This window comes from Aegilops tauschii, chromosome 5 (assembly GCF_002575655.3).
Source record: "Aegilops tauschii subsp. strangulata cultivar AL8/78 chromosome 5, Aet v6.0, whole genome shotgun sequence".
NCBI classification, from domain to species: domain Eukaryota; kingdom Viridiplantae; phylum Streptophyta; class Magnoliopsida; order Poales; family Poaceae; genus Aegilops; species Aegilops tauschii.
In genome coordinates, this window is record NC_053039.3 from 439,342,666 (window position 1) to 439,357,142 (window position 14,477).

The following is a 14,477-nucleotide window of genomic DNA, read 5'->3' on the forward strand; positions in this document are numbered from 1 at the left end:
TAAAGAAAAGAGAGATGATTATAGTAACATAGGTAGATACCGTAACATAATAAATGTGGTGCTACTATGTGTCATGCATGGCAATAAATGAGACCACCTATGATACTAATCTATGATACTATGCACTATAGAGGTAGTAACATAGATGTTACTAGTCTAAGTTATTCCCCACTATGACCAGCCTTATAGTGATCTCTAGCTATTGTCACTCACACACTAATCTTGTACTGCTACTTAATTAACACCACTGGAATTGAACAAGTACGCACACATGAATTCGTTGCACCAACGGGCAGTGGGCAGATGGGAAATTAAGAAACAGCACTCAAGAGCGTGCAACAACCGCAACAAACACCAGAGAACAAACACGGCAATAATAAGATGATGAAGTGGTCGATGCTCAACTGCTGGGGTACGTTGCTGTTGGCCCCGAACTGCCCAACCATCCTCACACTTGCACGCAGGTAGGGCGCGGAATTATGGCCTTCATTCATCTGTGCAACCACCAAAGTGCAGTGCCCAAGGACGTGCATAATTAATGGACTCGTGAATCCGTCAAGAAACTAAGAAAAGAAAATTAAGAGTTTTTTCATCTTGCCATGAAAGATGTCTTAACTTACTGTCATGGGTGGATCTAGAGCCCCTCCTGCCCAGGCAGCATTCCGGGTTCTCCAATGGCACGTGGTCTTATCTTGTGCGACGTTTTACATGAAAATTTTGTTTTTTTCGATAAAGGGCGATTTTATTAACTAAAAAATATAGCATCAAGTGGATACAAAGCATTATGAGCAACACCCGGCCTCTGCATAATTAGGATGCACACAGCCGAACACCAAAAGTCTGACAACCAGAAGAAAACAAAAACCGACAAATCGGCAATAGTAGAGTCGTATAGACCGACACTGTGCCTATGTCGAAAGGTGAGATGGACCGATCCGGAGGTTATGCTGCCACCCATGTTGGGTAAAAACCTCCGTAGCCACTTGCTCCAACCGCGTACACACCGCCTTGAACAGCGGTTGGACCTCCGCTCGTTGTAGCATAGACCACATACGAAGCGAGTGCGTACAACGAAAAATAGCCTGCAAAGGAGAAGCATTTTTGTCATTAAAAACAAAATCATTTCTACATAGCCAAAGCGACCATAGTAAGGCATACGCTCCCACCCTTAATAGCGTTTTGAACCTATTTGAAATACCGTCCAACCAATGACCAAAAATATTGGCAACACTTGTGGACGGATATAAACTTGACGCTATTTGGATGACTGACCACGTAGAACGTGCAAAGTTGCATTGGAAAAAGAGGTGTCTAATGGTCTCATCATGAGTACAAAAACAACACTTCTTACTCCCTTGCCAATTGCGCCGTGCGAGGTTGTCTTTGGTTAGAACAACTCCCCTACGAAGATACCACATGAAGACTTTAACTTTTAGTGGTATCTTCGACCGCCAAATTTTCTTATTATTACTCACCGGTACCTCAGAATGCGTGAGCGCACAATACATAGAGTCTACGGTGAAAGACCCTGATGTAGTAAGGTTCCAGGGAAACACATCCCGCCCTTCTGTCAGGCTAATCGCATCTAGACGGGACAAAAGATTATGCCATGACATAAGTCGGGGGCCAGTCAAATCCCGCCTGAACGAAATATTCGGGGGGGATGAACTGAGCACCTGCGCAATAGTATTATTCTTATCGCGAGCAATGTTGTACAAGGCTGGATATTGTTCTCGGAGAGTGGCACCGCCTAGCCAGATGTCTTCCCAAAAACGAATCTCCGACCCGTCCTTTATCGCGAAAGACCCAAAGCGAAAAAGATGTTTCTTTGCCGCCATTAGGCCAGCTCAAAAGTGCGAGTCGCCAGGTTTTCAATATGCCTGAGACACCGCCTTGTGGCCTAGTTGTTGCGCAGTACTGTTTGCCAAACACCATCCTCAGTAAGAAGTTTGAACAACCATTTACTAAGGAGAGCCTCATTCTTGACCTGCAGGTTATGAATTCCAAGGCCACCTTGGTCTTTCGGCCTACAAACCACACTCCACTTGGCTAGTCTGTATTTTTTCTTTTCCCCATCTCCTTGCCAAAAGAATCTGGATTTGAAATAGTCCAGTCTTTGCAGGACCCCTTTTGGGAGTTGGAAGAAAGAAAGCATATAGAGGATCATATTTGTGAGGACAGAGTTAATCAAAACCAGCCGTCCTCCAACAGAGAGCAGCTTGCCTTTCCAGCTGCTCAACCGTTTGTCTAAGACATGGAAAATTTGTTATCTGAAACACTTCTAATTGTTGTTCGTCAAGGCTTCAAATTTTTCTTTGGTCCGCCACTACTTATAGTTAGACACTTTGTTGTTCTTTAGTGAGACAAACGTTGAATTAATTATATTTACATAAAATAGTTGCATCTTCCACTCCCATTTTCATCGTGTTTGGTGAGCGTTAGACAGAGCACGTGACGAGGTGAAGGTAAGGCGCTTGTTGAGACAGAGTCGGTAATGTCACCAAGGTAATAATGTTGGGCAGAGGCAAGACTATACTAAGCTCATGGAGGGTTAGGATTAGGTTAATGGTGCTCTGTCTCACTGAAAAGAGAGAGAGAGAGAGAGAGAGAGAGAGAGAGAGAGAGTTGGGAGATGGGTGCAATCCTAATCGTCGCACTGAAATAGGATGGTAAGAGAATGTTAAAGTTACCAAAATATAGCTCCGCGCGTCAAAGAAAGTTCTAAAAATAATAGTCATTCGAATGTTGTTTTTTGTATATCAGTTATTGATCTAGTGTTTAAATATTCCATTGTGGAGTAGATTCAAAATACACCTAGCTACAATGTGAATGATTCAGGCCGCTGGATCACATATACTTTTTTTTGCGGGGGACATATACTTTTCTATAGCATAGTTAATTCCAGTTGATGACGATTGTGCGTCACTTATTTTTCTCCTGACGGCATGATACCACTCAACATGACTGCAAGTATCAGTATGAACATTTGATTAATCCAGAGGATCGGTGGTGACTCCGATGGCTAATTAAGTAGTACACTTGATTTAGCCATCGGAGTATATATGTGTATATCTGCACAAGCGACCATCTATACGCAAGTACGCAACATTTCCCTACAGATCAGCTTCAGGGGATACTGTGACGCGTATATACCGTATTTTAGCTCAATCAGCGGTCGCGGCACTGAAGATAACAAAGAAAATGTTGATTCGATCGAGATGGAATTGGCAAATTAAGGCAACAAGGGCTTAACTGGTTCATGATGCCACCTAACGAATACAGATATATTGGCAACGTGGAGTGAGTGATGTAACGGCAGGTCGGTAGGTCCGTAGGTAGCCACCAAAAAAGGACCCGAGCATACGTATGTCATGCATAGGTACATTTTATTTTTGTCCCGGTATATGATTCTGCCGCATATGTATACACATGTATAGGTATGTTCGTACAACACCTTGAGTTGCTAGGTAGTATATAAATTAGTGCAGTGTCAACGGCTGCCCAGACCGTTCTTTAGCAGCCGGTTCCTATTTACAATGTTGTGTCAACGCCTTCATGTTTTCTTTTTGTGTTATCTTGGAGTGCATGTCTGCAATTATTTGCTGGTAGATAAGCTAGCAGTGTTCATGGAAGCAACGGCAGCCGCTAGCTAGGTACTATACAATGGCATGCCTTGGATACAAGAAAGAAATGCTTTGCCAAAATAAAAGAAATTGCACTCGAAGAAATGGTACACATTTAAATACATCTGAATTTATATGATATTGTAGGCCAAGATGGATATGCCAATAAGTGGTAGAGGCAGGAATGCCTAAAACTCTCATGTTGAGGGGGGCCGGTTGCGGGAACAGGATGAAAATGCCACTGTTTATATATAGTAGAAGAAAAATTAGGATGTTGAAGTGGGCCCGGGCCCCTGCTGACAGCCCCTGCCTCTGCCACTACCAATACTTAGAGTTTTTTTAAGGGAAAAATCTAAACCTATAATCACAGGGAAACGGTTCTTTTGTTGGTGACTTGATGCTTAGACTTGCAAAGCATCTCTGTATTTTCAGAATATAATGTTGCAGCTATGCAGTTACTTCTTTACATCTCTTCTCGCATCGTTCATATGGTACCTATGAACACATATGTATGACTTTGTCCTCAACTGTTCCGTGGTCATAGGATATATATAGATTGATGGAGGATAAATTTTCATCGCTGTTCCTCTTTCTTGCCTTTTTTTCTACCATTTCTTTCCTTGACTAGAGATATACTCATCGCCCACAAAAAAATAGATAATGAAAATATTATTCTTGATCTTCGTAAAAAATGGCGATGCATATTGCCATAATTTATTATGAAATCTTCAGAAAAAAATCGAGAAAGCTGGGAAATAAAAGACAAACCCAAAGATAAGATGGCAACTCATTTGTCATGCTATAACTATACAAACAGCCCACAAGCATAACATCCTGGCAGGCCTTCCGTGACTAGAAGGATGACGACACAGACAACGGCACAGGCAACGGTGCGGACATTGACAGAGGTGTCGGTTGTCTTAGAGGCCATTTCTATGAGGTCACCATCCGGTAACTCGTGATGTTTAGTTTAGTATTTTTTTAGAAAAAATTAGTTTGAACTTGTTAAATTTCATCAGTTTGGTTGTTAATATATCAAAGTTTAACAATTTTCATCCGTTTAGCATGACTTCCTTCTGTGTTTGTGTTTGAATCATTTAAAATGGGCCAGACATCTAGTGCTGTTGGATGGCTGGCGCTCTACCCGCTGTCTGCGGACATTTGGTGGCGTCCATTTGGTGATCAGCATTGGAATTGCCCTTAAAGCATCTACAACGGCACTTGCCTAACCTGGCACCCTATATGTCTGTGGACGTACCCGTGGACAGCATGGGCTTGCCCCTCATGTGTCCTTGTCTGCCATCGTCCCTCTCACTTCGCTCCCCTCAAATACATACAAATACATGCAACGCCGATCACATAGAATCAAATCTGCATAAAGCATACATATAGTTTGGCATACATTACCTCGGATAACCAAAAGTGACGACAGTTCATCACATAGTTTTGTCGAACAGAAAAAGGGATGGCTAGTTCATCACCAAATTCTACTGCTAAAATACTATGAATTCAACTACAGAAGAGAGGACATGATTCACCGCTTAGTCTTGCCCTTCCCCATGTCATCTTCAAGGCGGAGGTAGTCAATGGAGAATACCATGTAAGGGTCATCTTCTGGGGTGTCGGAGTCGAAGTAGCTACCGTTGGAGGAGGACAAGGAGCAGGTGAGCCCGTCAAGATGTCTAGTGGCGTAGGCCTGCTCCGCGGCAGGCTTTGGCAAGTACAGCCTCTCTCTCCTTCGTGGCCTAGTCAGGCCAACTCCAACGCACGACCCCAAATGGTCCGTTCGCGTTCGTTTGGGGATAAATGGACAAAGCAGGCCTTCCAACGTACGGCCGCAAATGAACCATCGTCCGTTTTCGGTTCGCTTTCAACCCATTCCCGACCCAACTTTGGGCCGAGTTTGCGGCCGAACGAAAACACGCGGACGCGAGCGGCACATGCCCTTGTCCTGCCCTGGCCCGCCCGTCGGGGAGACAGACCCTCCTTTTATCTTCGTCTACCTACCTCCGTGCCCCGACATTGCCGCCGCCACCACCCTCCCCGGCCGCGTCGTCTTCCACAAGGGCCGTCCCTCCCAACCAGCACCACGCCATGCCATAGCTGTCTCCGCACCGGCTTTCCAGAAAGCATTTGGCCGGCGTTGTCCTTGTTGCCGGTGGGAGAGAAACTATGGCCGCCGGCGTCGCCCGTCGTCCCCAACCTCTTCCGGTCGGTCGTTTGCCGCAAGGCGCCCTCCAGCACCACCGACCCCCAAAACCTTGCTTTGCTGCCTGCGAGGGGAGCAGGACGTGCACTATCCGGCGCGCCTCTAGCACGACCGCAAGGCGTTCGACGGATTGCTCACAAGGTACAATGGATAGTGGTGATGAGTTTTTCTTTCACAACTTCATTTGCTCATCAGATGATGAAGAGCTTGTGGCTGCGTTGGTCGTACATGAACATATTAGTAGGAAGCGGCCTTGGTATAGGGGATCAATCCCCGGCCATGCTCCGGCCTTGAACTGCAATAGGGAGAAAGGCCACACCCTTCTCTATCTCGATTACTTTAAGGATGGTGCACTCTTCAGGCCACATCAATTTTGTTGCCGATTCTGAATGTTGAGCGTGAGCATGCACCTCCTCAACCTTTGAACAGTTTGTGGAGTTTCATCGGGAATTGCGTGATTTGCATACTCATGTCCATCTTCAGGATGACCTGGTTGAGCACATGTGGACTCACATTGGCAACCAGTAGATCCATCAGTTTAATTTCTTTTCATGCAAACAAATTTTGATTGGGTTGTAAGACTATTTGATATTGTTTTCTTTCAATTCAGTTGTAAGACTATTTTTGGACGTATGTTTGATTTGAACCATTTGATATGCATCATTTTAGTGTGCTCGTTGAACGAAAGAGATGCGGTCAAAATGCGGCCGCGCGTTGCGCGGATACGGCCCCATTGCCACGCCCAAACAGACGAAAAGCGGACGAAACGAATGTCCGGCTGGGGGCGTGCGTTGGAGCTTGCAATGCCTTTGCAATCTTGCGGAGACGGTGACGTGCGCTCGTCTCCATGGAGGTGAACGATCGGCGCAGAACCTCACGGAAAAGCTTGGTTGTTGTCGGAGTCGGGCAGGCACACGATTGGAGTGGCACCACATTAGCTAGATCCGGCCCTGTTCCAGGCCCACTGCCTGGTGCGCCATGCGGCTCACGCCTCGGACTCCGGGAGCCACCGCAGGCTCAAAGGATGTGGCATGAGCAGTTAGTGGTGTACAGAAGTATGTGTGTGTGTGTGTGTGTCATCGGTGAAACTGGGATCTGTGTGAAGCTCGAAGAGCCACCCTTGTCCACCGGTGAGCGGTGGAGGGCGAGCTTCTCCCCCCTCGTCGGACAGTGCAGAGATCGAATCCTCCGCCGCAAGCGCATCCCAGTCAATTAGGAGGTAATAGCACCCCAGGTACCTTAACTTGCACAGAATGTGACAATTTAGTCCCAAACTTGTAAAATTTGACTTCACCATACCCCAACTTGCACCTCATGTGATGATTTAGTCCCAGGCCAATCACAGCTCGACAATTGGCAGCCAGGTGACTGATCGGTCAGCGCACACACTTTTGCACAAAACCCCCTGCCGTTTCCTTTAATCAACCCGCACTCACCTCCATCTAAATTAAATCTGTCGCAGCAGGCTAGCTACATCTACGTGTGCAGCGCGCGCCCCCGGGCTTCTTGGGGAAAAGTCAGGCGATCGCTTTCGAGCTTGCCATGAATGAATATTGCCACCGGTAGCGACGAGTTAATACGCCATGAATAAATATTGCCATGAACCACGGTGCCGGCTAGCTGCCGGAGATGGAGAGATCGATCCAGAAAGCATACGACGTCGTGCAACTCGTGCCCGCGGTTACGGCCCGTGCATGCATGCATGCATGCATCTTTGTTTGCAAACTTACGTGCGGCACGTACGGTTTACATCAGCTGGTTCGTAAGTTACTTGCAGGTGTTAACTAGCGTGGAATTAGCAAGAAATTATTAGTGGGGTACGTATCATGGTCTTCTTTCTTTACTCAATCATGCATCTATGCTACTAGGAAGCAAGCAACCCTAGCGATGCACATGCATGCATATGGAAATCGGTGGATGTACTCCTACTATATGAATGAAACCAACCCAAACAGCTCAGATGGTAGTGCTGTTTTGGACTGTGACAGAAGAGAGGGAGAAAAAGAGAGAACTTGTATGTGCAAGCTAGCGACCCATCCTGTCAATTTAAGATACACCAGCTAGCGGCCCATTTTCAAGAAAATAACTAAACTACAGTACTGTCTAGTGTTTGCTACTGGCGCGATCGGATCATATGTCGGAGCAGTGACTAGCATGAACCGTAACTTTCATGGACCTAGCAACACTGTTTCATGGATTGTCCGTTTCACAGGATTCTTCTTTCTGTGGTGCATGTCCCGCTTCGAGTTGCAGGTCTCTCCCTGTGCGCAAAGAAACAGAGGTTGCGTCCGTGTTTGTGCTGTTTAATGATGTTCTCATGAGAGCGAGGGCAATCTTAAAGCATCAAGATCGGTACTAGTACTACGACGATTGTGCAAAATCTTCTAGTCCTTATATACAGATATCAGTCCTGGCAGTGGCATGAACCACACAACAATGCAATAGGTGAATGCCCGACCTAATGATTTTGATCCCCAGTTCGGCAAAAGGCTGTGCGTCCCGTTCTTTTAAAGGCTAGCCATCAAATGCTGGGCACCAACCAAGGATATATGAAAGCCACCTTTCATCTGTATCCCCCCTTTGCCAAAGCAAATGTAATCAGCACGAGAGGCACTATCAAGCAAGTATACTACATACCGAGCTAGCTAAGCATTTCCCGGACATACTGTTTCTTGGCTTACTGTTAGTGTATTGTTGTCATCGTCCCCATGTACGGCGGCCTTGTTTGATTAGAAAATGCAAAATGTGCAGAAAACTACGGTTGACCGACCTCCTTGCCGGGCTAGTACGAGACAATCCTTATTAACTAACCCAAAGCAACACCCAAATGTGCAAACTCCAAAGCTAGCTAAGCATTTCCCGGACATACCGGCCGGGACACCCCCAAACCAAACCACACAAACAACTCACCGAGTCACCGCAGCAGTTTACATGGCACAAAATGGCTAGCCGGGGCCGGTGCCGGTGCGTGTGTCACGCGACTGGCAGGGCATGGAGGATGCAGAATATGTGCATGCAGCGTCTGGCCTTGCACCCTGCACCACCCTGGACCATGCTAAGATCAGCTAGGCGCTTGGACCCGGCCATGCACGCACCCAACTGACAGGGCCTGTGCAAAAGTGAGTGCGGGTTAATTAAAGGAAACATCAAGGGGTTTTGTGCAAAAGTGCGTGCGCTGACCGGTCCGGCCACCTGGCTGCCAATTGTCGAGCTGTGATTGGCCTGGGACTAAATCATCACATGAGGTGCAAGTTGGGGTATGATGAAGTCAAGTTTTGCAAGTTTGGGACTAAATCATCACATTCTATGCAAGTTAGGGTACCTGAGGTGCTATTACCTCGTCAATTAGGTTAGGCTCGCTGTCAGAGCCATTGCCTCTGCCGGAGCCGGCCATGATGAAGTAGATGGGGCAAGACAGGAGGGGACGGGACTACAAAGGAAGCACATTGGTCGAGAGTGATGAGCGGTGTAGCGTGGTCCAGGCTGGGGACGGAGTGGGTATATGTGGGATGAGACTAGACCGGTCTCACGTGGCTGACGTCCACCCCACATATGATCTTAGTATGAGGGGTACCGGGCACCCGGATGTTTGGGGTGATTTTGAAGTGGCCGGTCTATGTTTTATCCAAGCGATGTCCAAGATGTCCGCTCGGATGTTTAAAGGGAAGTGGGAGGCTGATTGTAGATGATCATACTGAATTAGACGTACACAGCCCAGTCTCCAAAGTCCAGGCCGGGAGAACGTATGCAGGTAGGTTGCCCCGTTTTCTGACGGAGCAACAGTGTGAATGTCCTCCTGTCCATGAGGATGGATACCGGCGATGATTTGTGACCCAAACTTGTATGTGGCCCGCATCTGAGTCTACCTGCCTAGACATTTCCACCGGATGGATGCATGGGCATGGCTAGCTCCCACCCAGCTGAATATTTCTTTTTAGTATGTACGTGTGGTACCTTTCTTGTTTTTGGATCAGTTCATTTGTAGGAGTATGGTTGTTGTTGTTGCACTGTCATGACGCATCTGTACGTGCTAACTGCTGTCCACTTCGCGGGTACATCTTGATATCTATCAGTGCTGTGAGTGATGGATTTCGCAGACTCTTCTGCAAGAATTAAAATAATGCCCGTACATGCACTGTTTCGTGCCAAACATGATTCGTACCATGAAAATATATAGAATTAGTCTATCAGATAAATGTTAATTAGAATAGTAGTAATCTCTAGCAATTGTCATACCCTACTCTTGTACTTAATCAACATCAATGACATTTCTTGCACCAACGGCAGTGGGCAGATGGGAAATTAAGAAACGACAGCCAAGGGCGTGTAACAACCACAACAAACACCAGATAACAAACACGGCAATGCATGATGAAGCGATGCTCAACCGCTTGGAGGGTCGTTGGCACCTGCCTACCTACCCAAGAGAGCATCCATGCGTCCCCATCATCACACTTGCACACAAGTAGGGCACGGAATCATATGACCTCCATTAATCCTTGCAGCCACCAAAATGCAGTGCAGAAGGACGTCCATAATCCATAATTAATAGACTCATGATTCGGTAGGAACAAGTATAGCTTAACTAACAGAAGGAAATCAGGGATTAGCTAGATTTAGATATTCACTTCCATTCTTTTACCAACAATTTGTATATGATAATACATACATGTATCTTTTTTTGGGGGGGGGGGGGGGGGGGGGGGGGGGGTTGAAAGATGTGTTAACTTACTTACAGTCATGGGCGGATCTATCGCCCCTCTTGTCCAGGCAGCTGTCCGAGATCGTCTACCGGACGAGGTCTAATAATGTTATGTGATATTTTATGCTGATTTACAAAGAATATTGTCATCTTAATCCCTTTTTGTTGCAGTTTGTTGAGGTTTAATAGTAAAAAAAACTACTGGGTCCACCACTACTTATAGTTAGATAGTTGTTCTTTAATGTGGCAATAGTTTGATTTTCTTCAAAAAAAAATCTAATCTTCCACTCGCATTTTCATCGGGTTTGGTGAGCGCTAGCCAGAGCCGCACGATGTGAAGGTCAGGCCCTTGGTGGGACAGAGCCTAAAATGTCACTGAGGTAACACTGTTGGGCAAAGGCAAGGCTAAGCTCGTTGAGGGTTATCGATTAGGAAAATGGTGCGGAAAGTGAGAGAGGAGAACAAGGATAGTGACTTGACAAATAGGATGGCAAAAAAGTTAAAGTTGGCAAAAGAAGCCCCACTTCAAAAAACATATACAAATGTTAGTCATTTTGATATTGAGTTTTATATTAGTTGGTTAACTAATCTATAAATATTTCACTATGGAGTAGATTTGGAAAATATAGCTTTCTCGGAAAGGAGGAGTACACCCATCCTCTTCAGAAACTATAGCTACAATGTGAATGATTGAGGCCGCTGGATTACATATACATTTCGGTTAGAGCAAAGTTAAATCCAGCTGATGACGATTATACCTCACTTATCTTTCTCCTAATGGCATGTCACCACTCGACATGACCGCAAATATAAGTATGAACACTTGATTATTCCCCAGGATCGGTGGTGACCCCGATGGCGAATTACGTATTAGTACACTTGATTAAGATCTAGCCGTCGGAGTTTATATATGTATATCTACACACACGACATGACTATCCGTTTGCAAATACGCAACACTTGCTTATGAATCAGCTCCAGGGGATACTGTGACGCAGATATATACCGTATTTTAGCTCAATCGGTCGCAGCGCCATAGATAACAAACCAAATGGAGATCGAGATGGAATTGGAAAAGGAAATGTGGTGTTTAACTGGTTCATGATGCCACCTACCGAATACGGATATAGTTGGCAATGTGGTATGTGTGATGTAATGGTAGGTTGGTTGGTAGGCACCAGAAAAGGACCCTTGCATATGTATATGTACATTATTTTACGCCGGGTATACGATTTTGCTGCATACGTATGCATGTCTAGTATGTCGGTATAGCCACTTGAGTTGCTAGGAATAAATAAGTGATGTGCCAACAGTTTCACATGCCATTCTGTAGCAGGCTAGCAGCTGGGTAATTTGTTGTGTCAACGCCTTCATGATTTATTTTAGTGTTATATTTGGAGTGCACGTCTGCAACTACTTGCTAGTAGCTACCTAGCAGTGTTCCTGGAAGCAATGGTACACGCCAGCTAGGTATTATATAATGGCATGCTTTGGATAAATGAAAGAAACGTCTTGTCCAAAACAAAACAAATCTTGGCTGAAAAACAATTGCACCACAAGAACTCTTGTACAGGTTGCAAAAACTGCGCAGGAGGAGGAGGAGGAGGAGAGGGGGAGAGAGATGTACCTGAACGTTTGGATCCCTCGCCTGATTGCCTCGCTAGGCAGGGCCAGCCTTGCCGACAGAGGCGAGCCAAATCGGCTCGCTCGCTCAAACGCGAAAAAGGTGGAAACCGCTGGTAACGAGGCGTGCTTGCCCAGAAACCAAATGCTTCGCTTCCTTGTTGGGCCAGGCTAGGCGAGCACTTGCCTGAGATCCAAACGACGTACTGCATTAGTTGACTTATGACAAAACACGCATTCCAAAATACTTGAATTTATGTGATATTCTAGGCCAAAATGGATATGTAATGAAGAGTTAATTAATAGATATCAAGGAAAAAAATCCACAATGAAAGGGCAAAGTGTATTGTTTTTTGTTGGTGACTTGATACTTCGAATTGCGAATCATCTCCTTATTTCTAGAGCATAATGCTGAACCAATGCGATGACATGTTTACATGTCTCGTCGCTTATATGGTACCTATCTACACATACATATGACTATGTAAGTCATCTATCTGGGGATCGTATGATATAGTTTGATGTAGGAGAAATTAACATCTCTCTTACGTTTCTTCCCTTCGTTTCTAGCATTTCTTTCCTTGACTAGAGATACACTCATCTCCTTTGTTTAGATAATCGGAACTTTATTCTTTTTCATCATACGAATTGACAATCAGACTGCCATAATATTATAAGAACTGTGAGAAGCATATATAACATAGGAAAGCCGTAAATGGAAGGAGAAAACCAAGAAAAGATGGCAACCCATTTATCATGTTATAACCATATGTCCACCCAACTAACGACCATTGTGACAGATTGTCATGACGACAAATAGAGCATACCTACCACCAATGCTACTAAGAGGTCATCCACGGGCAAATATCCAGTCATACTTTCTGAAGGTAATATGTCTGTTGGTAGGTATCACCTAAACGTTGGTACTATAAGGTACTTCCCCAATCATCCAAGAGGCCGGGGACATCATCTATGTAGCAAGGAGGTGTTTTTTTTTTCTTTTCTTCACGGGGAACGGCAAAAGAGAGGTAGAGGGTTTGCCTCCATAACAAGCGTGAGTGCAAGAAGAGCATCGTGCACACATAATACCTTATGATCATCTTTGTTTGAAGGGATAGTTGGGAGTTGGTGAGCATGTAGATCGGGACTTGGTGAGCCTGCATCAACTCAAGTGACAAAAACAACTCATGTAACTTTCTATACTGAAAAATGCCGGCTTGCACGTGCTCATGAAGTCTTGATCAAAACAACTATCGATAATAGTAGGAGTACTAGTTAGTGAAAGGACATGCGGTGCCCCCATGTGTGGTTTTGGTAATTGATGACATTCTCTATGGACTAATGGTTGCATTGAGTTATATTTGAAGGATTTGTCAATAGGCATTTCTTGAAGTCCATGTGTTGGTTTCAAGGAGTTTATGTGTTGACCAAGGTGCTATTAAGGAATTATCCAAAGATTGATCATGTGAGAGTCGAGCTTATTGAAGCATGTCTTGAAGAAGAAGATTGTGTGATCATTCATGCTTACCTTCAAGGCATCATCCAAATGAAGAGAGTTGGAAAGATTCAAGGTTGATCAAGACTAAGTCAAGAGTGAATCAAGTTGATCAGCTCACAAAGCATAGAAGATGTACCGAGAGGGATCAAGTGATCCCATGGTATGGTAAGCATTGTCCATTGCACTTTGTGTACTAACGCATGGTCTATGTGAGAGTTCTATGTGGGTTTAGGTACGTGTCCATGGGCTTGCATCAAGAGGAAGATATCATACTGAAGGAAATATGCCCTAGAGGCAATAATAAAGTTATTATTTATTTCCTTATATCATGATAAATGTTTATTATTCATGCTAGAATTGTATTAACCGGAAACATAATACTTGTGTGAATACATAGACAAACAGAGTGTCACTAGTATGCCTCTACTTGACTAGCTCGTTGATCAAAGATGGTTATGTTTCCTAGCCATTGACATGAGTTGTCATTTGATTAATGGAATCACATCATTAGGAGAATGATGTGATTGACTTGACCCATTCCGTTAGCTTAGCACACGATCGTTTAGTATTCTGCTATTGCTTTCTTCATGACTTATGCATGTTCCTATGACCATGAGACTATGCAACTCCCGTTTACCGGAGGAACACTTTGTGTGCTACCAAACGTCACAACGTAACTGGGTGATTATAAAGGTGCTCTACAGGTGTCTCCAAAGGTACTTGTTTGGTTGGTGTATTTCGAGATTAGGATTTGTCACTCCGATTGTCGGAGAGGTATCTCTGGGCCCACTCGGTAATGCACATCACTTAAGCCTTGCAAGC